At 46.4% G+C, this 26,025-nt stretch overlaps 1 long non-coding RNA gene across 4 annotated transcripts in view; it reads right to left on the reverse strand.

The window, feature by feature from the left end:
• LOC120385926 overlaps positions 1 to 26,025 on the reverse strand; it is an 89,893-nt gene that overhangs the window by 54,966 nt on the left and 8,902 nt on the right. For all 4 annotated transcript variants that reach the window (XR_005589422.1, XR_005589421.1, XR_005589419.1 and 1 more), the window contains exons 3-5: positions 17,834 to 17,922; positions 16,197 to 16,248; positions 15,639 to 15,873 (exon numbers count right to left, since the gene is read on the reverse strand). This is a non-coding gene — a long non-coding RNA (uncharacterized LOC120385926). The remainder of the gene's footprint in view (positions 1 to 15,638; positions 15,874 to 16,196; positions 16,249 to 17,833; positions 17,923 to 26,025) is intronic.

Below are 26,025 nucleotides of genomic sequence, written 5' to 3' on the forward strand. Positions count from 1 at the left end.
GATCCTGAGTGAGGTCTAAGTTTATGGCAAGTTTGGAGTTCTTTCTTGTAATGCAGTTCGTGTTTTTGTGAAGGCCTATAAAATAATTTAAAGCCAATAAGAACAAGTCAATAACGTGGCTTCCAGAATCCTTTGGACACACAGAAGCAGATCGGAGGTCTCCAGAGGAGGAAACCTCATCTGGCCAGTTTGCTGACAGGAGAAGGTTCAGTGTGATTAAAGAGGCTCTCCCGCTTGCTCAAGGAAATCTGCATGGATACATTGCTGCTGACACCTGCTCCAGCTGGTCCATTGCAACTTGACAAGGCAGCAAGACTATTGGCCCCGCATGAGATGGGTTAGATGATGAGGGAGCAGCAGCATTTAACTTGTCTGATCTGATCTTTCTTGTGGTTTCTGTAGAAGCTGGAATAAGAAAAGAACTAGTTAGGCATCGACTGCCTCCTACTGCCAAGGACAGTTCCTGCCCTCTCACAAATTTGCCAGCATCCTCCCAATTACTTTTAGAATAAATGTCACTTTCTTTGGGAAACAATTCCACTGTCTGTCATATCTCAGTGTTCTGAGATTCTCCCTCTCTTCCGCCTACATTTTCCTTGTCTTAATTTCATCTCCTTATTCCTCATCATAGCCCACAGAATCACCCTAAATAATTCCTCTTCCTCCTTGGTATTTGCATGCCCCGGATATATGTACAGCCTAATGATTTGTTTCTTTAGATTTTCGTTTTTGCCAAGCAGAGGTTTTGAAATATTTTCCCCCTATAAATCAGTCCCTCCAGCCCCTTAATCATTACATAGACACTTTTTTGTATTTTATCTTCTTTGAAGATCATTACAACACTTGCTCCTTTCTCCCCTCCAGAACCATGTCCAGGTCTCTATGACTTTTCAGAATAATTGTCATTGGTTCTAATGTGTAACATAGGGTATGTCTACACTTCAAGCTGGAAGGTGTAGTTTCTAGCTCGAGGAGACATACCTGCACTATCTCTGATTGAGCTAGCAGACTAAAAATAGAAGTGTCGCCATAGTGTAGCAAGCGGCAGGAGGGCTATCTGTCCTGAGTACGTACCTAGTGTCTCTGATAGCTTGAAGTGTAGCTTGAAGCTACTAGCTTGAAGTGTAGACGTACCCTACTGATCAGAAGAACTGATCCAGTGTTCTGTATGTACAAGACTTCTATATCAATACACATTACACCTACACTCTCAGATATTGGCAGTACATGAACATTTACATGCTATGGAATTAATACATCTTGTGTCGACACAATGTCACTTAGCGTGTCTAGAATTATTAATAGGTCTCTGAGAAAAACAATTGAGCAAAAGACTAGTACTCTAGATGTTTGGCTGTCAGGCTTCTCAATGACTATTTCTAACTGTGTGATGCTTTGGTGAGTCTCTCTGTTCATCACTGGAATGCTCATTTTAATGGACTGTAAATTTTGGGAAGGGTAACTTCATAAGTAATAGATATTGGGAATTTCTTTACCTCTGAGGTAAGGGAGTGCCTGGTCTCTTTTTTTCTTTCAGGACATAATACTATAAATATGCATCAGGTTTTGTTGTTGTTTCTCCCTCTTTAAGGGTGCCACTCTGATGTGGGATGACTTGTGTAAACGCTGGCCTGTTTGGTCCTCCTTCTAGTGAGAGGAGGGGGCTTCCTTGCTGAATCCAGCTTCCTGGTCCTTGAGGTATTGAAAAAATCAAAGTCACGGCACATAAAGTCAGTTTGCAAGTGCATCTCAATCCAGATTACTTCTGTAGATGTGTCCCCTACCTACTTCAAAGGAACACACTTCATTGGAGGTGTTTGGGCTGCAATGTTTCGGGATACCAATCCTTTGGAGGCCAAAACTCTGCAGCAGCGATGACTTCTTATGTGACTTCTGTTCTCCTGAAGAAGGATCTTCTGCTTGGCCTGAAAACTAATGCTTTGCAATGGTTCCGTTGGTCCAATAGGTGGCATGGCATCTCTTCTCATTCAATGGAGCTACAAACACCAAAATCTCCTTTGCCTTCTCTTTTCTTCTCAACCCTTCCCCAGCTTCACACACCCATCCCATTCCACCCCTTGGATTGGCACTTTTTTTCTCTCTCTTTTTTCCTCTAGGATGAATCAAGAACGAAATCAGAAAGATTACACACCACTACGGTAAATTAATACACACACACACACACACACACACACACACACACACAGAGTGATGTTATTTCAAATAAATGTTGCCAGCATGAAGAGTTTCCACTAAAGGGAGGAAAAACTTGGAAATCACCCATCACCTATTTGGGCTGAATAATTGTGAATTGTTGCGCATTCTGTCCCTCCAATCCTGTAGCTAAAGCCAGTTCATAAATTACACTCTGCCACTGCCACATACCAATTCTGCATTTTGTACAGTACTTGCCAAAGCCATTGCAAAAGTCGGCGTGTCCTGAATTCTCTCATCCCCACAGCTCTCCTTAGCCTCCCTGTCTCATGGCTATACATTTTTCCACTCACCTCTTTTCTCTATCGTGAGTTTTGCACCCAGCCCTCCCCTTCTGCTTCAAATCACTATGACAGCACATTGGAGTTTTTCTTGGACTGCAGGCACACCAACTTACAAAGCAATCCGTAATTCCCAGTGGCAGAGATAAGCACCAGCTCGTTCCCCTTCTCTAAGAAAATGCAACTTGGCTCTTACAATTCAGGTATAAGAGGCGCCACCCGCACGCTGTCATTCAGAGCGCCACTCCAAACACTGCCCAGGCAGACGGCTTTGGGATCAGAGGATCCCACACAGCCTTGCATGCTAACTCTGCTGGGACAAAAGGGAAATGTTGTGGAGAGGGCTAAGCTGAACCAAGGCTGCTGCTTCAACGTAAAGGGCATCTGTCACCACAGGGCTGAGAGAGGCCTGCACTGTGGTGCCTTTGATCTAGCTGTGGTACTTCTATAGCCCCCATGACTGTAGTACCTAAACCTCTCACCATGTTTAATGTATTTATCCTCGTACCATCCCGGTGGGGTGGGCTAGCACTATTAGCCCTACACTGGGGGCACAGAGACGAAGCAACTTCCCCGAGGTGACATAGGAAGCTCGTGGCGGCAGGGAATCAACGGCAGGTCTCCTACCTCCCACGCGATAACCTGGGCCATCCTTCCTCTTCCACTCGGCGACACACTGGGGCCCATTCGCTATATGACACGTTGATTCTGCCGCTGTTAGCAAGATGGGTTATTTTGCTAATTAAGGACAAAAAGGCATCAGAGAAAACAGCAAAGCAGCTCAATGATTTGGGCCCGATCCTGCAACCCCGTACCTTGGGTCGTCAACGGGACGAATCATGTGACTCGGGCTATTTCCACAAGGATGGGGCTGGGCCCCACAGTGTCCTGCTCTACGTTAAGCCTTGTTGCCTGCCGTCACAGGAAAATGTGGTTTATGCAAAGGCTCCCCTGCCTGCCAGACATTTAATGCAGTTAAAAGGTCTTCCCCTACTTTCCTCTTGGTTCCCCAGATAATCTCTCTCTGTCGCTCCCCAGTGGCTCGTTCGGTTTATCACAGCCCCATTCCGAGATGTGTGTCCCTACTGCAGACTGAACTGCTCTGGAAAACTCCAAGGAGGGAAGCCCTGGCTCCACTCAAGTCAATGGCAGACTTCCCACTGGATCCATGAGGCCGGGATTTCACCCACAGTTTTACATTTAGGAGAGCCTACAACCTACCCACCCCCTTAGGAGCACAGCTTAGTACTTTCTACCTGTGTGTATGTGGGGGTGGGGGAAGGAAGGAATTTGCTCCCTGGGGACTCTGGCTGAGCCCCGAATCCTGGACCCACCACGCTAAATAGACAGCACACTGAGGAGGGCTGTGGCACCTCTGGGAGAAGGAATGGAAGCAGCTGAGGAGCTGCTCCATGGCTACTGAATCTGCAGGCCCAGCTCTGCAGTAACTCCCATGGCTGCTGCCCCTCACCCCCTCCCTGCACAGTGGAACCATATAGCTGAGAAATTGAATCTACTGACTCTACTCCCTCCAATCGCTTTCTCCCCAGAATGCACCAGTCCTGATGTGCAGGATTCCCCCACAGCCTTGTGTTCACCTGCATACAGGGGCTCAACCTCTCTTGTGCAGGTTTCGCATTTCTTGCCCTTCGGAGCCATCCGCGCCCTCCACCCTGAAGGGGGACAGGATTTAGCCTAGAAAGCCAGTTTGCTTAGTTTTCTTGCTGTGCCCTTTGGCTCTCATGTTCTTACTATCAGTGTGTTATTTATAGCACTGCTTGCCTAGTGACAGCAGGAGGGGCCCTTCTCAATGGCTCCCAGCCCTCTGTGTGCATAGTCCAGGCGTCCTACAGATCCCTCAGGATTCATGTGCAGCTTAGGGAATTTGCAACCTCTGGGGATGGAGGGGCAACTCCCATCCTCTTCTCCTCTAGAAGGGATCCGGGGAGAACTCCATGAGGTTCCTACACTGAGTTTTCTGCTCAACCCTGTGAGCAGATTTTCCCACGGAGTGAGTGATCTGGTCTCAGGTACGGATGTCAGGGTTTGACTTCATCAACATCCAGCTAAATGGCCACCCCCATAACCCATAACAGCTGCTGTGTTTATAGTAAACACACGCAATAACTGGGTGGCCTTTGAAGCCGAAGTGTCCATTGCGAGTAATTAAGGGTATGTTGGATGCAGATGTGACGTTTCTCTCAAGTTCTTTGCCTTTCAGACATAATTATGGACGTACTTGAATTTCTGGCCCTGAGGGCCTCCTTGAGCAAAGGGGAGCGGGAAAATCATACCCTACAATGTCTCGAACAGAGCAGAAAGAGAAGCTGGGGGTTTCTGAGTAACTCATGCCTGGTAAAATTCCTCAGTGCCACCAGGTGCAATGAATGGAGAAGCCTTCACTCCATGCGAAGCCAGTGATGATGGAAGGCCCCTTGGGCATACCATCCAAATGGATTCAACACCACGGCCTCCCACAGAGTTGTCCCAGCCCCCGCCCCCTGGGTCTGAGAGATGAGGTAGTTCAAAAACCAAATACAGGTCTTGGAAAGTCACGTCCTGAGTGAGCAGAGAGAATCAGCGGTGGCATTACTAATTGAAATTAGGTCTCGTTACTTTGCTTCTGGCAACCTTACGCAAAATATTCAGTAAAAAGGGGATGGGGGGTTGTGAGTACTCCCCCGCCCCGCCAAAGAAACCAAACCCAGTGCAGCACTATAACCCTCTTTAAAACTTCTGTCCCGTTGCAGGGTTAGAGACCTAGAACATGTAGGGTTAATTCAAACAATTTGTCCAGTGTGAAGGCAAAACACAAGCCCTTTAAAATGTGGGATCAGAAATGTAACGGGGGGATAAAAGAACAAAAACTTACAGGACCTTTTGGAGGACAGAAGTTTAATTTCTCTACTAGAGATCAAGCTTTGCAAACCTGGATGCTTAAATTTAGACTCCTCAATTCATGTTTAAGGCCCGTAAATAAAAGCGTCCTGATTTTCAGAGGCTCTGAGCATCCACTAATACCACAGAAGCCAATGGGAGCTGCCAGTGCTCAGCATCCTTGAAAATTAGGCCACATTTATGCAGATTTAATTGCCTAGCTGTAGGTATCCAAGCATGAAGACGTTGGCTCATATGTCTACACTGTGCCTATTCAGATAAAAATAACCTCCCATAGATATTATGGCCTCCTGCATCCTGATCTCACTAGACTAGACATTTTTCACCTTTGGAGGGAAAAATAGCGAGAAGTGAATTGGGACTCAAAACATTCATTAAAATAAATAGAGGGAGGTGGAGTAGGATTGGGCTATACAGAACTTTCAAGCTTTGCTGTTGGTTCAAATCTATACCCTCTCAGTAGTTCCTGAGAGACAAGTTATTACCATGGCTGCTGAATGGCCCATGCGAAATGAACTGGTGGATCTTCATCCAGATCCTTGTGGCCAGGCCATGAAACCAAAGTGGTGAGTGACACTAACTGGTAAGTCTCAAAAGAGGCATGATGGGCTGTTGTGACTGAATAGCTACTCAGCCCTACAGGTGGTCCCTCTAGGTCAGGGTTGGGGCACATTAACAAGCAGCGTGGAGAATTTTGCACTACACCTCTCTGTTCAGTGGATAAACAGAGGACGGAGGTCTCCCGGGCTATTAATCTGTCACTTTCTCCGGCACTAAATTAATTTTTTAAAAGTGTTTTAAAAAGAAGAATAAATACAAAGAAAAAACAGATGAGATGATTAATGGTTCCCAGGCTGTTCTCTCCGTCTTTGGGTAATGCCACCCAGAGGTCTGCCGGCAGGGGCGGCTCCAGGCACCAGCACGCCAAGCGCGTGCCTGGGGCAGCAAGCCACGGGGGGCGCTCTGCCGGTCGCCACGAGGGCGGCAGGCAGGTTGCCTTCGGCGGCATGTCTGCGGAGGGTCCGCTAGTCCCGCGGCTTTGGCGGATCTCCTGCAGGCTGCCGCCAAGTCTGCAGGACCGGGGACCTCCCGCAGGCAAGCTGCCGAAGGCCGCCTGCCTGCCGTGCTTGAGGCGGCAAAATACCTAGAGCCGCCCCTGTCTGCCGGGGATGGAGCATGGAAAGGCTTTCTCTAGCCCTGCAGATACATTTAAAGTGACAGGTGCCCTTAAAGGTACTACAGATCCTGGGTCTACTCTCCTCCTGCTGCAGTTACAGTTTGGAATGCTGTGGCCATGCTGGGCTTTGGGGGAAGTCTGTGCTGCATGAGCAGAGTCACTGAGAGTGGAGAGGATCTTTTAACACCAGCCCAAAACGTTCCAGTAGATTCTGTATTTCCACTGTCCTGCCTTGTTTTTCCCATAGAGGAGCTGGAGAAAAGTGGTCACTGCAGAATTTGAATCTACGCTCTGCAAAGTCTACAGCTGTGAAACAGATGGTTCAAGCATTTGCTCTTGACCAGATTCTGTGTGGCCCAGTGGATCAGGTGTTGGCCTAGGACTCCAAAGAGCTGCGTTCTGGTCTCAGTTCCCACCTGGTGTGTGCCCTTGAACAAATCACTGCCCTTTCCTCTGACTGTTTCCACTTCCACTACCTTGGGTATTTAGCCTGCAAGCTCTTCAGGGCAGGGACCAGGTTACTGTGCATACAGCATCTAGCACAAATGAGCCTGATCTGGGTTGAGGCCTCCAGCTGTCACTATTATACTAACATTTCTGACAACCACTTTTTGCATCAACTTCAGTCTTTCCGACTGGGATTGCGACTCAACCTCTTATTTACCTGGATCAAAACTTGTTGCCTCCCACTTATTCCAGGGGACATTTTTCTCTTATTTTTCTGGGTCCCTTTGAGGTTGGGAGTTCAGTTTCTGCCTCTGTTGAAGATGAGAGAGAGATTGACACAACAACGGACAGACACTCAGACACTCCCTCTATATGACACACTTCTCTCTCCCTCACGTCTGCCCTCAACCAGGACTGAGTGAGAAACAACCACCAGGTCATTCCATCAAGAGCTGCAATGATGCAACATCAACTCTAAATGAGTTGAGCACACACTTTTGATGAAATTGTGTGGGGACTCTCAATGGGAGCTGTACCATTGACTCAACAAGAGCTGGCTCCGACACACACAAACACACATGCTGAAGTGTTGAGTTTTTTTTTTGGCAAATCCCTGAATGCCTTTTGAACTTCATAGGGGGTACCAGGGCCGGCCCTAGACCAAATGGTGCCCCCGGCAAGGAGTGTATTCAGCGACCCTCACCCCCACCCCGCCATTTGTTAAACACCTTACAGCACCCCCCACCCCAACGTCCAGCACCCCAGGCAGTCACCTGCCCTTAAATCCATCCCTGAGTGGATCGAACAACAGAGATAATACCAATAATCACTCATAATAATGGCTGTCATTCTCTCTGACACTCTTGAAGAGTCTAGTGTGATTTCTACAAAGTCTGCTTTAGTTTGTCCAGCCCTCATTTGGGGTCTTTGTGCCACATTTCAATGCTGCTGTGCAGCCGCTGAGGCTAGCAGCGATCTCTTTTGCTTGGGAGTTCTGCTGTTGATTTCAGTGGGACCAGGGTTAGCCCCTGCATACATTCACATGGTAGTGTATGACATACCACTTTGCTTCACTGCTGATGGGGCTCAGTCTCGCAATCCTTCATTTAACTCCAGGGGGAGTTTTGCCTGTCCGAGCACTGGTGGGCCTGTTCTCACCGCAATCACTACCAGCTGGTATAATTTACTGTTTCTGAAAGTGACCAGGGCCAACACAAAAAGCTCGATCACAACTACTGTGACACCACATTAGTGCCATTACAACATGCTGCTTTTGTAAATCTGCCCTTTTAAGAATGTGGATTAAAACCAAAATATGTAGCTAGGAAAATTCTAATCTTCTATTATAAATACTAGCAAATCCTTAACAATGAGAACCAAGGAAATCCATCTGGGTACTATTGCATTGCAACACTCAGTCTCCACACTCATCACACTCCAGGGAATTCAGGCCTTGAATTACACGGTTCTATACAATAAGAATAATAGATAAACACACTTGTCTCACAAGCTATTGGGTAATATATTTCTTTCAATGGGAACCATCAGTTATTCTTCCATCTTCTGCTCGGCTCTGCATCACATTTAGAGGTTTTTACAAAGTGAGTCGGGGGAGGGGGGCAGGTTTATTTACTTATGGCTTCGCAGCAAGGCATTACACCTATTCATATTGGTTATAAATGACCTCAGGTCTGCCATTATGGACTAATGTCTGCAGCCCTTTGACCTCCGGAAGTGCTTAAGGAGGAGCTGTAGTAAATCAGGGTAGCACTTAGCTGCAGAGGAAGAAATTCCCTCCTTATCAATCTGCCAGCAGGATGGGAAGGATTCAGGCTCTGCTGCTGAAGACTGATGTTCTTTCAGCCCCTAGGAAAGCCCTGCAGATAGAAGTGCCCTCTGTAATTGCACTTCACCTACCAGACAGCCATTAAGATAAACAAGGAGAGTGTGAAGTCGGTCTGGCTTCTCCCTTGCATTTCCGACAGAAGGAGTCACAGCCTGCCATCCTACATGGAGGCTCCTTTTAGAATCCAGGCCTTGTGGCCACGGGGATCTCAGACACCAAGGGAGCCTGCATTAGTGCAAACACGATTTACCCCAAAGCAGTGCAATCTGCGCCAGGGCACTTTGCCCTTCTTGAAACCCAGGCAAATTGTACCAGTACAAACTATTCTGTTTCTCCACACAGGTTTTGTACTAGTGCAGTAACTGAAATCCCAGCCTGCAGCAGGTCTCAGGCTATTTTCTCTAACCTTTTCCGGCCCACCACCTGAGCGCTAACACTTCTCACAGTGGAGGTTCTCATGATCCCACCTGTCTTAGGCAGAGGGCCCTCGAGCATTTTCAGCATCTGAAAGCTGGGACACCTGTCCGAGTCGAAAAAGGGGAAGTGACACCTTGCAAGTCACTTAACCTAAGTCAGAGTGGGCCAGCCATTGTCCAACTCCTGAGATATTTATTCAGGCCACTGGGGCAGTGGATGACTTTCCTGCTTTTCTTTGAATGCCTGATGTCAAACAGCTTACGATGCAATGACGTGTTTCTGAAGCTCACTTCCTAGCCTGCCAGAGATCCTTAGCAATTAGCTTTTCATTGGCATGTGCTGCAGTTTGCCAGGTTGCCATTATAAAGATGCACTTGCTGCTCGCATGAGTTTAACCTCTGGAAGATGTTGAGTACTTTATGGGCTAGTGTATCTAGGACATAGGAGGAGGAAATAATGTAACACACCTGCAGGCTCAGATGCAGAGGGGAGCATGGGATCCTTGGAAACCATGGACCCAATCCCATAGTCCTTGCCAAGTCATGACTCCCACCAACTGTATCCTAATGAACCTTTTCTCTTGAGTATCTATCACTACCACACATGCAGCTATCACCCACTTAAATCTTGCAGACAGATATATCCAGAGCTACAGATAAACTAAGTATGGATCAACTAGCTTTGATTGAACCTGTACTCAACAACTATATTTACAATAATTTTGTGAAGGCAAAGCCTGCATGTCTTTGGGTCACTTGCCATATTTTCAGGCTAATGAGTTTGACATACACAGTTTCTTCCTGAGAATCAAGGCAAAAAGCCATGAACAGTGGATGCTGGAAGTTCACTTGAACTGAATATCCTTTCTACAGCTATGTGTGCACAGTGTAATTACATTTCTTCTTGATCACCTCTCTTTCAGAACAGGGAGGCCCTGGTGCTCAGTGGAAGAACCCGGAAGGTTTGGTGCACCTGCACCTCATGTGGCACTAATGCATCTCTGGAATCCCTCTGATTTACACATGTCCAAGAAGATACTATCTGCTGTCTTCAGAGTGCTGTGCAAACGGCTGTCAATTAGTCAGCTCTTTTCTGAGGAAAGGATGAGAACCAAACAACCCATTCCTAAATTTATCCTAATCCACTGAGCTAAACAAGCAGCCAAGGTCAACAATGAGAGTGGAAAAGGAAACAGGTCAGAAAGGATTTTGAATGTAGTCACATGTATCATGCCACTAAATGACTTTGTTTTACAGTACATATATCACTGGTGACTTTGTAAATGTTTCGTACTTCAGCGTATCTCCAGAACAAACAAAGCAATTTTATTCTCCCGTAACTGGTTCTGGGCTCTTTCCATACATTCCGATCTAGCAGTATCACAGCTTCAGAGCAACGAGAGACAGAAAGGACCTGTTAGATCATCTAGTCCAGCTCCCTGCCAATGCAGGATTATTTCCTATCATTCACTGATTAGTACTTACATTAAAGGAAGAGTGCAACTTCCAGCAGGAGGAGCTCACCTGGCTATTAGGACACAGGACCTGACAGAGGTCTTTAGGAAGAGGGTTGGAGTCCGAACATAAAAACACCGAGGTAGCCATAATGTTGAGGGTTCAGCTCACTATGATGCTTTTGTAGGCCCATCTGTAGAACTTTTATTTTCTGTGAAAGTTGGAATGGAATTTTACAGTAGGGAGTTTTGTAGTTCTGATAAAGCCAGAGGCAGGTCCAAACCAAAACCACAGATCCAAAGCACCCTGAGCACTGGGAGCGTTCACATCTGGATACAGCGGCTGAAGTTCAGGCCCATCTCTCTGCAGTGTGTGGAGCAGGGGTTGTTCTTGTAACTTGAGGGTTTGAAAAGGACAGACCGGTAAGAGGCAACGTGAAAAGGATAAAAAATGCAATAACATCACATACGGGAAAGAACGGGCCGCTGGATTCTTAATTTGGTCGAAGGAGAGCAGTTGTAACGTTACATTTCTCAGACAGGGCCGGTGCAAGGATGTTTTGCGCCCTAGGCGAAACTTCCACCTTGCGCTCCGCCCCCCTCTGAGGTGCCTCCCCCCCCACGGCAGCTACCCCCCTCTGCCCTGGGGTGCCTCCCTTGCGGCGTGCTCGGGGAGGAGGCGGAGCAGGGGTGAGCTCCTTCACTTCTCCCGCCTCCCAGGCTTGCGGCGCCAATCGGCTTAGGCGCTGCAAGTCTGGAAGGCGGGAGAAGTGAAGCAGCCACGGCGTGCTCGGGGAGGAGGCAGGGCAGGGGTGAGCTGGGGCGGGGAGTTCCCCTGTGTGCTGCCCCCCCTTCTTTGCTGCAGGTGGCCCTCTCCGCACTCCTCTGCCCCAGATCCCTCCACCTAAATGCCGGCGGCGACCGGGGCAGCCGAAGAGCCAGCCGCCACGGTCGCTGCCGAAGAAAATGGCACCCCCCAAATCCCAGCGCCCGCGGTCGCCTAAATGGTTGCACTGGCCCCGTTCTCAGACAATAGAAAATACAGGACAGACATCTGTATTCAAGAGACACTATTTAAGGGCTTCTTATACTTTTGAAAACCTGCTTGTTTCTTTCTTATTTGGAATCTTGGAAGTTCTAAACAATGAGATCTGTCCCTGCTAATTCTGTCACTTTTCATTCGGCAAACTTTGTCCCCTTCCTGCATGCTGACAAAGGACTTTGAAATTAACACGCCATTTCAATTTCCTTGCTGCTTCGCTCAACAGCTACACCACTGATGTCAACACATGTTTGAGAACAGTGTGTCTGTCGCAGATGAGCACAAAATGCTGAAGAACCTACATCCACAGGCAACTGCTAAGAAGAAGAGGAAACAAAACCAAGAATACTCACATATTTACACTGGGAACAAGGGAGACAGTTCAAATACTGCCATTTGGGGCATGGTCAATGCTATTTTCAGTTGTTGTACAGCTCTTAGATACTCTGTGATAGATGCCATAGAAACAGCTCAGCTAGATCTCATAACAAAGAAAGCCCAAATACTGTAGGTTGACTGGGTCTCTCTGGAAAAATAAGCAAAAAACAAAACTCTGGGCTTACTCTGCTCCCACCGAAATAAATGGGAATTTTAGACTTCAGTGCGAAGCAGGAGCTCTGTGAGCAGCAGAACCAGGATCAATGCCTGTTTCATGTCATTGATACAAACATACACAATGTGGTGTTTACATTCCATGCCTACGTTTCACACATGCGTATACTACACAAGCTGTGCATTATGATAGCTTATCTCTATGTTACAAGCATTTTCCAACTCATTAATCATGGGGTAGATCATAGCAAAATAACATGTTCCTAAACGGGCTCGTCTTTTACTTCCTTCATCTTTATCTCTGTAGACACGGATAAAGAAACTCTTGGATCTAATCAAAATTGATTTTTTTTAACCCAAGTCCCTTTTTTGTTGTTGTTGGTACAATCGTCCGGAGAGAAACAATATGTTTCTTTCATGTTCTGGTTGATCAAGCACTTGAATCAAAGTCCCAGGTGTAAGATAACAGGCTGACTAGTTTAAATAAAAGAATACGGCTATGTCTACACAACAGCCTATGCCGACAAAACTTATGTTGCTCAGGAGTGTGACTATTCCACTTCTCTGAGTGACGTAAATTACACTGGCATAAGCCAGTCAGCGCTATGAGCTTCTCCCACCAACATAGCTTCTGCCGCTTGCGGAGGTGGGTTTTTTATGCCAACAGGAGAGCTCTCTCCCATCAACATAGAACATCTTCATCAGATGTTCAGCAATGTCACAGCTGTACTGATACAGCTGCAGCACTGTACGATAGACATGGCCTAACTCGTGACAAGCCTGTGAACGTGGAAACATGGCACCACCAACCCCATCCTAAAAATGACAGAGAGGGAGAGGAGGAGCAAGGCTGACGAAGAAGGAAGAAAACCCTTATTGGGCATACGGAGTAAAAATCCCACCAAGGGATTTTTTTCCTAAAAACCTTTTCCCTGCAAAACCTTACACACACGTTAAACTTTAAGCTTTCGATAGGCCCCTGGACTTCCGAGGACTGCTCCCTTGCTTAAAGTTAAGAACATGCAGAAGTGCTTTGCTGGATCTGGTACTAAACTGGTATAGCTTCCTTCTACCCCAAAGACTTATCAGCTCTTGAACATTTGAAAACTAAATCTTTTTCTTAACTACAGGTTTTCCTTTAATGAGTACAGACATCGATTGGTCATTTTAGGGCTGTTCATTAATTCTCTGCACAGTGTTCTTTGCACCTGATTGTGTTTGGGATGACCGGGAAGTACTTCCAGTAGTGCAGCACTCTGTAATTTTTCTTTAAAAAGGGGGATTTGTTTGAATTGTTTTTAAAATCACACACAAAGAATTACAGGAGCTCTCCAAACCCTAAAACCACTTTGCACCACTCTGGAAGATAAAGGGAGCCATGAAGTAGGGGTCTATGTAATACCTGAGTGGTTTAAAGGAGCCTTTATGTCAATGAAAATCAGGCCCAAAAAACAGGTCAAATTTGAGAGCTTCAGAAATTTGATAGTATCAGTTAAATCCTGTTACCATGATGATTTCTGAGCTTCTCTACCTCCCATAATATATCATTGTAAAACCTGTTCAGTGCCTGCTTTTACAGCTAGTGTACAGAGAGCGAACTTCCAAACTCTTACTTCCCATAGTATTATTTTTCTCCTGTAATATTTATCATTATTATTATTATTACTTTTGCCATAGAGAATCTCATTGCAATTAGTCTGGTTTGCAGTCGAAAACAGATGAAAGGAGAAATTCAAACAAATCCTTAGCACATATCAAAAGTGTTTTCACACCACACATCCCAAGAAGGTTTCCTAAAAATAATAAAGGAAAATCAAGAGCTCAAATACTTCACCCTGCCCAACAAATGCAAATTATGCCTGAATTTAAAGGGGAAGTGAAATGATTTTTCCTTCTACTCACCTGCCAAGTCCTGAGAGCTCAGGGCTCTCTGTGTTTCTTTCAGCACTTGAGATCAGAAACACCCAAGGCTGAGTGGAGAGATTTTGCCTTACACTGGTCTTATTCATTATTTGTGAAGTGCTGACAGATGCATTCAATGCTCTACACTGCACATAAACAGTCCCTGCCCCAAGGAGTTTACAGTCTACAGCCCTGATCCTGCAAGTTGTGCTATGTGGGAGGATCATCACTGATTTCAACGAGCCCAGTCCAACTGAGTGGCAGTTTTCAATAGGCAATCTTTCCTTTGCTTTTAATAAGGGATGGATCAGGCCCAGTCATATTAGAGGTGTGATTAATGTTTGTCAGAGAAAAGCAGAGTCTTGGCACGTATTGTAAGGAGCAGCAGAAATGATTCTCTCAACTATTTTGTTTTTAAATACTTTTTTTAATGTTTCCATACAGTATGATTTGGGATCTCAAACAGCTCCCTTCCTTTTCACTTTACCTTTCAGCCTCGCAAGGCAGAGAGCAGTAGGCAACTTCTACTCCCGGGGGGGTTGGCAGCTCCTGTAAACGTGAAGGCTGGGGGAAGCTGGGGGAAGATTTTTTTTTTCTGGAATTTTGTGCTAAGTTTTTCACCTGCCATTTTCTGTGGTAGTCTGAGAGCCCAAAACATTCCCACGCGTAACCTGAGCAATTGACTTCTCGTCCAAAATACTGCAAATTTCCATACACTCTGTGTTTGCGCCAAGTTACTATGCCCAACCGCTCTGCTGACTGCAGCTTGTGGAGGGGAGCGCATGAGAGCTACGGCGCAACACACCGAGTCCCCCGCGTTTATAATACATGAAGAACAGACATCCAGAGACGCACGGGAGATCAGGGGAGGACAGAAGGAGCCAGGGATATAATCACTCTGGTACCATCCCCAGATGAACCAGGGAGCTCTGTCCCGCCTCCTGCACATGCCAACCAAAGCAGAGTGCTGGCTTTAAACCTTGGTAAGGGCTATGTGTTGTTATTACACTGGAATGTAGGCCCCCCAGAGCAAGTTTGGGTTAAGGATATAATGGCTATTGTTATAGCTGGGGCAACAGAGAAGCCGGCGCGTTTCCCACCAGGATCCCATGCAGTGCCCAGAGCCTGCCTGATTTATACACGACGGCTCCAAGGGGAACAGAATAAAAACACGCACAGCCCATTGGCGTGTCCAAGCAACAAACCCAGCTCACCGTGCAGTAGACAGCTTAAGTGGGAAAAGCACATTCTAAACCCATCTCAGTACAGCCAAGGACTAGATCTAATGACTGGGAAGTCTCAAAGGTTCAGGGTTCAAGTGTTTATCGGAGCTGTGCAGGATCCCACCAGGCCATGCTGCCCTTTGCTCACCCCCATGAATCTCCCCCCACCCCTCCTCCCTGCCCTACCTGGTGTTGTCTTCTTGCAGGGAAGGATCAGTGACCTCTTCTGGCATCTTTGGAGGCTGGTTTTCTCTCTCCTCTGGTGTCCTCGTGGGGAGTTTCCAAGTAGACCCGAAGCCGGTGTACAGGTGGAAAGGGTGCTAAGCCCTCTCCCATTCTCCAGCAAAGAGCCACTTCCTGAGGCTGCCGCTGGTAGTTTATCCAGCTGGCTCGGGGACCACACCTAAAATGCAGCCACTCCCTCCAAGAGAAGAAGTCAAAATGGCTCTGTTAACCCTCCTGACCACATGAAGTAGCCTCAGCCAACCAGGAAAGCAGAATCAATACCATGAGATTGTGACGAGTCACAGTCAACCAGCCTCTTAGGAAATGTGAAAGCTGACCACCAAAATTTACTATAGCCAATTTTCACAGTGACCCCAAACACAATATTTTACATCCATCCTTCCTCTGAGAAAAGTGAACACAAAAAACGAACACAATTGTTTCTGTTTCACGAGCATTTTTAGGGGTCGCAAAACAAGCAAACTTTGACAAAAACCGTTTTCACTGAAAATTACTCACCCTGCTCGCTTCAAAACACTGCTTGGGTATTTAGTAGGGCTGCAACTCTGGCCTACAAGACAGAACAACAATATTGACTCCCTTTGCAGGGCCACATCTATATTATTTCAATAAAATGTAGGCCTGCTCTTAACCAAAGCTAACAAAAAAAAACTATTTGCAGTTACGGAAGGTCCATTTACTATTAAAGACCAGTTTAAAGGGTATTTTAAAATCCTTTCGTACCCCTCCACCAGCTACAATAATCCCTCAGAAGTTTGAAACTTAAACATCTGTCTTCCCTAAGTTTTTAACCATTCATCATGCGGACACACCCACACCGGTTTGATCAGTGCTGGGCTATTGGTTGTATATTGTTGCCCGCCCCCCAGTAAAAAGGCGTGTTCTGAGGTATTTACCTTGGGGAAATTTTTTTAACAAACACAAAATTTGTGGCCTGCCAACTACGCCAACATCCCTTTAATATGCAGCAGAGTAGTTTGGGAACCCTGGGTCTATCTAGAAGGACGTTACAACTTCTAATCTATAAGCACCTCCATCTGCTGTCTTTGTCTCAGGACCGGGAGCTTGTCTACCTCAGGGGTTTTTTGAAATGGTGTATCTCCATCAGAGCAAAGGCCCAGTGTAGAGGTCATGGGGAGGCGTCACTGCGGGACTTGTAGCAGGATGATTTACTCCACTTTCAAATTGGGGAGGTCGCCCTGGAAAAAGCCTGGCTTTGCATCAGTGCAGAGCATCTATGCTGAGGATTTGCATGAGTGTAATGAGACCAGTACAAACATCCCTAATGCAAATTAGCACGCAGCCAGGGCTCTGCACTCCAATTATGTGAAGGAGACGGAGGAGCGCTTTTAGCCTCCCTCTCCACAGTCAGACCACTTTGTTATGCTCTACTTCTGCCTATTTTAGGTCAGGTTTGTGATCAGGAAGGAATTTTCCCCAGGGCCAGAATGGCAGAGACCCTGAGGGGTTTTCACCTTCCTCTGCAGCATGGGGCATGGGTCTGAACTAAAGTAAATGGTGGAGTCTCTGTATGGTGAAATCTTTCAGTCAAGATTTGAGGACTTCAGTAACTCAGTCAGCGGTAACAGGCTTATTGCAGGAGGGAGGTTCTGTGACGTGTAATGTGCAGAAAATCCAGACGAGATGATCATGATGGTCCCTTCTGGCCTTAAAAGTCTGTGGGTCTAATTCTACAGCCCCCATATTATAGTTTCTGAGCATCTCACAATGGTTAATGTATTTACCCTCCCAACACCTCTGTGCGGTAGTGCAGTGCTGTTATCCCTATTTGACAGGCTGGGAACTGGAGCAGGGAGAGACCAAGTGTTTGCCCAAGTTCACACAGGATATCTGTGTCAGAGCAGGAAATTGAACCGGGTCTCCTGAGTCCTAGGCTCATGCTCTAACCATTGGACCATACTTCCTCTCTATTTCAGCTCACAATTCTTAAAAAACAATGCTGGCTGAAAGAGATCAAAAATCCCAACAACATTTTTTGTTAACATTTCAACAACAAAAAGGAGAGAGGGAAATCCACAAAAACTGTTTCCCCAGTTTTTCATCCAGCTCTGTTTAACAGTATGTGTCAAAAGGAAAATCTATAAACAAACAAACAATCAATCAAAATGCTTTACCTACTGTCCAGCTTCCTGGGACCAAAAGGCCTTCATGCTTACACCAGTGTAATTCCATTGACTTCAATAGATTTACTCCTGATTTTCCCCTATGTGAACAAGAGCGGAGTCAGACCCAAATTCTCCAATGTATTGGTCACACAGTTCATCAGGAAGGGCCTCTTTTCTCCCAGACACGTTTCACCCACTTATCTGCTGAACCCCTCTAAGATACAAGATACAATAACCCGGTATCAGCCTGGTTATTAGCTAATTAGATAGACTCAAGCCATCCCTTTCCGATTCGATTTGAACACTGTAACATTCATTGATTTTGGTTCATTTGATTTTTGGGTTATAAATATATAGACACATTTTGCAAAATGCAGATCCAGAGCTTGGACACTCCCAAGGGTTGTGGGTGCTCAAATCCAGGGCTTGATTCCAAGTCCATCCAAAATGTTGGCAATGTGGTAAAGGAAAAAACTGGAAGAACCATGAGCTTGCTACCTTTCTTCATAAACCCTGCAAATTCCACAGGGAGACTTGCAGAGTCTACATTTTCACCGTCAAAAAATAATCCCCTCCTTTTGCATTTCTCTCCACTCCCTCCCACTCTCTCATGCTCCCAAAAAAAAGCTGTTTCCAGGCACAACTGGTTTGAGAAACTGTGGATTATTCTGTTAAAATTGCTGACTTTGGGCTTGGGACCACAAGCCAGTTTGGGACAATCCCCTCTGGTCCTTTCTCCTGCTAATTTATAGCAACGTTTGTTGAGACAAGGAGTTATGGTCTGTAAAAGGCCTGCCGTCAGCCTCTCATAAAACCCCAGCACCCTGTCAAAAAAGGGCCGGAGCCTGGGAAGAAAGTTTCAGCAATGATCAGCTGCTTTCCAGATGGGTGGCCTTCTACACAGCGATCAGTCCCCGCGGCCCAATAAACCAGCCCTGATTTTGCACTTTAAAAAAACAAAGATACAAACCCTCCTCTACTTTCTGTTGGGGCTTTATAAACACACTCCCAGACTCTGTGTCAAATTTATTAAGGAGAAAATAATTCTGTTGTCTCCCTCTCGCTCTCTCTCTTTGCATGCATACGCCCAGGCTTCTAGCTCCTAGAAGGGGAAGGGAGAACCATGCCATGATTTATAGCCCTCTGGGTTGTTTTCCCATCAAAAACAAAAAGAGGGTGGCAAGCAAGTCACTGAGTTGAGGTATTGGCCCCCAGGCATAAAACCACCCACAGGAGGCAATGTTTGTTCTCAGTCTGGTATAAATTCTGTGCCTGGTCCTACCTCTGCATCCCAACGCACCACAAGGCCGTGGGATCAAATAAGAAAGAAGGTTACATTGACTGACTCAGGAACAGAGAACACTACATGTTGCACCCAACAGGGTGCAGTTGACTCTGAATCTCAGAAGAGGTGATACCTCCTTTGTAAAGCTTTTTGAGATCAACAGATGAAAAGCACTGCAAAAGTGTTATTATTAGTGCACCTAGTCCAGCCCCCTGCCTGGCAGAATGCTTCTCTTCAGTACATTTATCGATGTTTCCTGATGTGTAAGTTTAACTATGGCAAGCAATGGGTCTTCTGCCTCCACCTCTGGATAATTATTCCACCAGCTAACAGAGCTATCTACGTAGGTACTTTTCAACCTTGTCCATCACTGCGGTAGGAGAGTGCAACCCAATGTTGTCCCTCATAGTCAGCCTGTCCCATTTCATCCCATTATCCCTCTATTGTGCCAAATTCCTCTCTCCGCTCCTTTAAATTAAATCCTGGCCCCACTGAAGTCACTGGCAAAACTCCCATTGATTTCAGCTGGGTCAGGCTTTCATCCATGGTGTTTCCCCGTGAATAACTGGAGAGGACTGCTATGGCCTCTGCTATTTAGCTAGGGTGACCGGATAACAAGTGTGAAAAATCGGGACGGGGTGGGGGGTAATAGGAGCCTATATAAGAAAAAACCCCAAATATCGGTACTGTCCCTATAAAATCGGGACATCTTGTCACCCTATATTTAGCCAAGCTGTACATATTTAGCTCTCAGTCTTTTCTTATCAGCCAATGCCTCTAACCTGTTTTGTTTCTCTTCTCTGACCGCCCTTCAGCCTGCAGTTAGGTTATTCTTTATAGAACACTATAAATGTGTCCAGAACTCAATCTGCTATTCCAAGTGCGGCCAAACCAGAGCTATGGCCTCTCGCCTCCTTGTCCTGCTTTGCTCGATAAAAAGCATCACATTGAGCACCCAGACATTCAGTTGTGTCAGGTAGCAAGAAATTGCTTCTAGCTTGATCCTGCAAGGTGGTGGGCACTCTAGCCTCCATCCGGCAAATAAATTAAACATGTGTTTAACTTCACGCATTAGGCCTACTGGAGTCAATGGGGACTACTTAGGCGTTTAACGTTAAACATGTGCTTAGGTGCGTTGCTGGATCAGGCCTAGAGGGCTCAGCACTCCAGCTTTGCACCATCAATCTCTTAGACTGAAATGTTGTGGGGGACAAGAACTCTCTTTTCATTACAGCTCCTAGCACAATGGGGCCTCGATCCCTGATTGAGGTATTTAGGCAATATGGCAATACACATTAATAATAAATACAGAAAGCTGGCTAAAAACTGCTGAATGTTTTTCATTGAACTCTTGCAATTTTGAAATAATTTGACCAGCTGGTCAAAAAGCAGCAACATTTTCATCCGTTTTTTCAAAAATTGGAAAGGTTTTGACCAGCTGCAATAATAAATGCATCTCAGCTACCAGAACAGCACAGAAGGGGAAAAGTGGCCTCTCAGACTAATATCTCCAAAGCCATTTATTTGTGTAGAGTATCAGGGTATCTTACAGAACACTAAAGAGAAGCAAGGGTAAAAAAAAAAGAATTAAAGCAAGGGGAATGACCTCGCTCTCTCTCTCAAGCAGACATTATTATATCAGGATTATGGCACCACATGAGCTGTCAGTGGAATATAAATATCCTAGACACTGAATCTGCAAACTCTGATATGCGTACTTAACATTACGCATGTGAGTGATCCCACTGAAGTCAATCAGATTCCTCATGTGCTGAAAGTTACACATGTGCTTGAGTGCTTTGCTTGATCAGGGTCAGAGAGCTCAGCACCTTGCAGGATTGAGCCTTTCCCCTTCCTCCCATTTCACTCAGCTTGGACAAGGGAAGCAAATGAGTGTTGTATATTCTGGTTCTCATGCACTAGCACAATGCTGCAAACACGTCCTGAGAAAGTTTCCATCCGGATAAACAGTTTTCATTTCAACCGAAGCCATGAAAACATTTATATTTCTAATATTATGTAAAACCATCTATTGTAAAACTCGTTTTTTGACCTAAACTACCTAACAATATCCCTTTAATATCCTGAATCTGTGTGCGCATACAAATAGAAAATAGGAGTAGACGATTTTTCATTCATTACATGTATCATTCATTACATGCCAAAGCAGTTTACAAAATATGGGCCAATCCTGCAAACAATACTGGGAGTAGCACTTTCCACTATGCGCACACCCATTGATTTCAGTGCACTACGTCCAGTACTAATTGTTTGCAGGATTGGTCCCCAGAGAAACCAGTCCTGCAATTCTTATTCAGGCAAAACTCCCTTATAGTCAATAATACTTTTCATAGATTCATAGTGTTTAAGGCCAGAAGGGACCATTAGATCATCTAGTCTGACCTCCTGTATAACACAGACCATTACATCTCACCATTATTCCTGTATTGAGCCCAATAACTTGTGTTTGGCTGAAGCTTATTTTCCAGAAAGGCATCCATTCTTGATCTGAAGACAATCCACCCCTTCCTTAGATCGTTTTTTCCAACGATTAATCACCCTGCCTGTTAAAAAATGTCTGCCCTATTTCCAGTTTGAATTTGCGTGTCTTCAGCTTCCAGCCATCAGTTCTTGTCAACCCTTTCTTCACTAGATTAAAGAGCCCTGTAGTATTTGATATTTTCTCCCCAGGAAGGTTCTTAGACACTATACTCAAGTCACCTCTGAGGTTTCCTTTTGACAAGCTAACCGGATTGAGCTCTTTAAGTCTCTCACTGGTAAACAGACATTTCCTCCAGCCCCTGAATCGTTTTCATGGCTCTTTTCTGCACCCTCTCTGATTTTTCACCATCTTTTATAAAACACGGACACCAGAACTATATGCAGTATCATAGGTGCCGACTCCGTGGGTGCTCCGGGGCTGGAGCACCCACGGGGAAAAATTAGTGGGTGCTCTGCATCCACCGGCAGCCAAGCTCCCCACCCCGCTCTGCCCCCTCACCTCACCTCCTCCTCCTCCTTCTCCGCCTCCTCCCCTGAGCGTACTGCATCTCTGCTCCTCCCTCCCTCCCTCTCAGCGCTATCCATCGCCAAAAAGCTGTAGCAAGCTCTGGGAGGGAGGGGGTAGGAGCGGGAACGTGGCACGCTCAGGGGAGGAGGCGGGACCAGGGCGGGGATTTGGGGAAGGAGTCGAATAGGGGCAGGGAGGAGGCGGAGTTGGGGCGGGGCCTTTGGGGAAGGGTTTGGAATGGGGGCGGGAGGGGGCGGGGCAGGGGGCAGAAGGGATTCGAGCACCTACCGGTGTCAGAAGAAGTTGGCGCCTATGTGCAGTATCCTAGTATCAGCGTCACCAATGCCACATACAGAGGTAAAATCACTGCCCTACTGCTACTCGTTACTCCCGTATTAATACATCCAAGGATCACATTAGCTCTTTTTGCAACAGTGTCACTCTGGGAGCTCATTTCAATTCCTTGTTCACTATGACCCCTAACTCCTTTTCCAAGTCACTGCTTTCCAGGATACAGTCCCCTCATCTGCAGCCATGCCTGCGGTTCCATGCTCCTGTAGGTATACATTAGGCATTTGACTTAATTAAAACCCCTTTTGTTTGAATGAGCTCAGATTATCAAATTGTCCAGATCGCCCTGTCCGACTGCCTTGTAAGGACAGTCCTCAGGAATGGCTCCAAACACATACAGTCAAGTGCTGAATACTTTCACCTCCTGGGAGAAGGGTGGTAAACAACCAGCAAAATAAATGTAAATGCACAAGACTGTGTAAATCTAAAACCAAAAACATCCCCAAGTTTTGCCCATCTCTAGCAATACCCTATTCATTCCCAGCCTCACATTTAGTCCTCCTATGAGCACGTACGCTTCTGCAGGAGAGAGATGAAACATCCCTTGAAGTTTCTCTTTAATCCCTAATTAAAAAATCCAGACACCTCAGAGTTACTCAGGGTGAAATTCTGTCCCCACTGAAGTCAATGGCTAAACTGCCCTGGACTTCACTGGGGCTAGGATTTCACCCTCCAACTCCAGGATTTGGATTGATTTTTCTTTGAGAGCTCCACAGCGATTATACCATTTTCCATCAACGCAATATCCATCAACATCAGCAACAGCAGCCGTGCTTGGTACAGCAGTGAATTCTCAGTGGAAGCCTATTGGAACTTAGCAGTGTTGGATCAGTGTTATTACTGCATTTTTTATAGGCATAACGTTCCCTCATTAGATGTGTTGAGAACTGGAGCCCCTTTGCAAAGCATCAATGCCTCACAGCCATCATTAAGAAGCTGTTACCGCTGAGGTCCAGGCTTGCCACAAAACATTATCATCAATTATTCCCATGCAGCTTTGCCCGTCTACAGTATTTGGCAGAGATATTAAGTACAGTAAATGGGAGTTTTCCAGTGAACCGTCGTCAGTCCTGTGCTCTATCTAGAGTGACTACTGGAAGCCAGAAGTGTTTAAGCAAAGCTAGATAAAATCTGCAGGGCCCAGTGTTGTTTCTTTCTGGCTTCCTGCAAGTAAACAGACGTGTTTACAAGGGGCTGTACATTAGCATCAATCATAAGGCGATTTTGTTTACAGTAGAGGAATTTCCTGCAGGCTCTTGCTCTCCTGGTTTCTTTCTTTTTGTTTTTACTCATGTTCAAATGCAATTTAAAGAAAGCTACAGGTTGTCCAGATTGAATGCAAAATGCTACACGTTGAAATTTGAAATGGGCTATAATTCACGCCCAGGTTTATCTGGGCTTTTTTCTTTGTTAATTAACACATATTTTACCTTTTAAAAAAAATACAGAAACCACGGCCCAACCCTAGCTGATTCCTCTGCACTTCACAATGAGAAACTTCAATTTTTTTTTCTAAGCAATTGTTGTCATCAGCAGGTCTATAGAATATCACAAGAGAGAAAAGGAGAAAGAAGATGAGGAAAGTCAGCGGCGCTTCTGATAAGGACTTAAGTTCTGATCCAAACACCATTGAAAGCCACACGTTGATTTCAGTGGGGTTTAGATCAGATCCTACTGCAAAGCAGTACACAGGAAGGCATTCTGCCTCAAGTCAGGACTGTCCTAGCCACTTAGATCCTAGCCTTAACAGACCAGAACTCCCTCTGACTTCAATGGGAGTTTGGTTTGATCAGGATCATAGAACGTGGCTGTAGCATATAGGAATGGGTATTGTCCCTTTAAGTAGCTTTGGAGCCCTCTCATGGGCTTCCCTGTCTTCTCTCACAGGGTCCGTCGACATTTCGAGCTGCAGGGTGTAATTCCCATCACCGCACTAGCTAAACTTCGAGCGCAGCCACAGCAACGTGAGCGGGGGACGTGCCTAGCATCTCAGCTGGCACTTGGGCAGCTAGCCCCTCTTGCCACGAGTACCACTGCAGCTACCCTTCCATGGCTAGCGCACGAGCTCGAGCCGAGCTCGCCCGGGTCTATCTCCGCAAGCGGGGCATGACGCCTCTGGTGCCACCATGACCTTGATGAACTATTCCAGGCTGAGGCGGCAATAGGTAAATCTTGAACAAAAATCATAGAGGCAACCAACAAAAAGTTCATGCCCCCGGGGGCACTTCTCACCTAGCAGAATGCAAAAGGTTTGAACCTTCACCCATAGCAACCAATCCGTTCTCCACCTGCCAAAGAGGCAAGCAAAGTACAAGGGTTTTTATTGACTAAGCTGTTTGCCGTCAGTACTGATGGGTCGTGTGACTGATCACGTTGGATTGAGCCTTCCTGCTGTTTTATTACCCCTGGTTTGAGTGTAAATGCGTACAAGAGCTCAGCCAGGTGCAGCTACTAGCAGACAGGCAATTATTTGCCAGCACAGCGGAGAAGGGAGTGATGGTAGATCCTCTCAAAAGGCTGGTTAGTAAGTGTAACGGGGCGTGCTGAGTCAGGGCTGACTCAGCACCCGGTCACTCCAATCCCCACCTGTATACTCAACTGGGAGCTGATTGAAAGGCAGAGAGTTGGCTGAGGGTGCCAGTTAATTGAGGAGAGATACAGGTGAGAGGCCAGTTAGGTGAAAGTTACCCCACACGCGCATACCCACAGCACTGGCACTACAGAAGCAGACAGGAAGGATGCGGTAGGGAGAAGAGAAGGGAGCCTGAATGAAGGTAGAAATAGCTGTTGCTAATTCTGTGCCTTGGCCCAGACGCAAGTAAGGGAAACTGGCTAGTGACTGTAAATCGCACGTAACTAACTCTCCAGGCTGTGGCCTGCTGAAGGGATAAAATAAAGCATGATGGTGGCTAAGAACTCCTGGTGTTGTGGTAGTCCATTACCGAGGCTGGAAAAGACCTGAGGGGGGTCATGAGGATAGAGTTGTGATGGGGTATGCAGGCCCCGTGCAATGGGTGGAGAGGAGAAGGCTAGGGTCTAGGTACTCAACGGTATTTAGGTGCCAAGCTGCCCTTGACGATCTGGGCCCAGAAAGCTCTGCATGAACAGGGGAGGCACCATCTGTGTCAGCCCTCACTGCAGGGGGCTCAGCCAGGAGGAACTGGAGCAGGGGTCAGCTGGGCAGGGATGCTTAGAAGGAAGGAGAAAACAAGAGTGAAGTTGGGGAGTTTTCATGGGGCCACTCTCCATGCTGATATCAATGCACAAGCTCTAGTTCACCACAGAATCTGGCCCAGCATGCCTCGCTTGTCAACATCCACTGTACAAATGCCAGCTAGTCAATACACGTCTATGGCCCAGTCAGGGCTGGGCTGGAAGAGGTGGGGATTCGCACATGGGACATCTTGGAGAGATAGCTCAGTGGTTTGAGCATTGGCCTGCTAAACCCAGGGTTGTGAGCTCAACCCTTGAGGGGGCCACTTACGGATCTGGGGCAAAATCAGTACTTGGTCCTCCTAGTGAAGGCAGGTTGCTGGACTTGATGACTTTTCAGGG

The sequence above is a fragment of the Mauremys reevesii genome, linkage group 18 (assembly GCF_016161935.1).
Source record: "Mauremys reevesii isolate NIE-2019 linkage group 18, ASM1616193v1, whole genome shotgun sequence".
Taxonomy (NCBI): domain Eukaryota; kingdom Metazoa; phylum Chordata; order Testudines; family Geoemydidae; genus Mauremys; species Mauremys reevesii.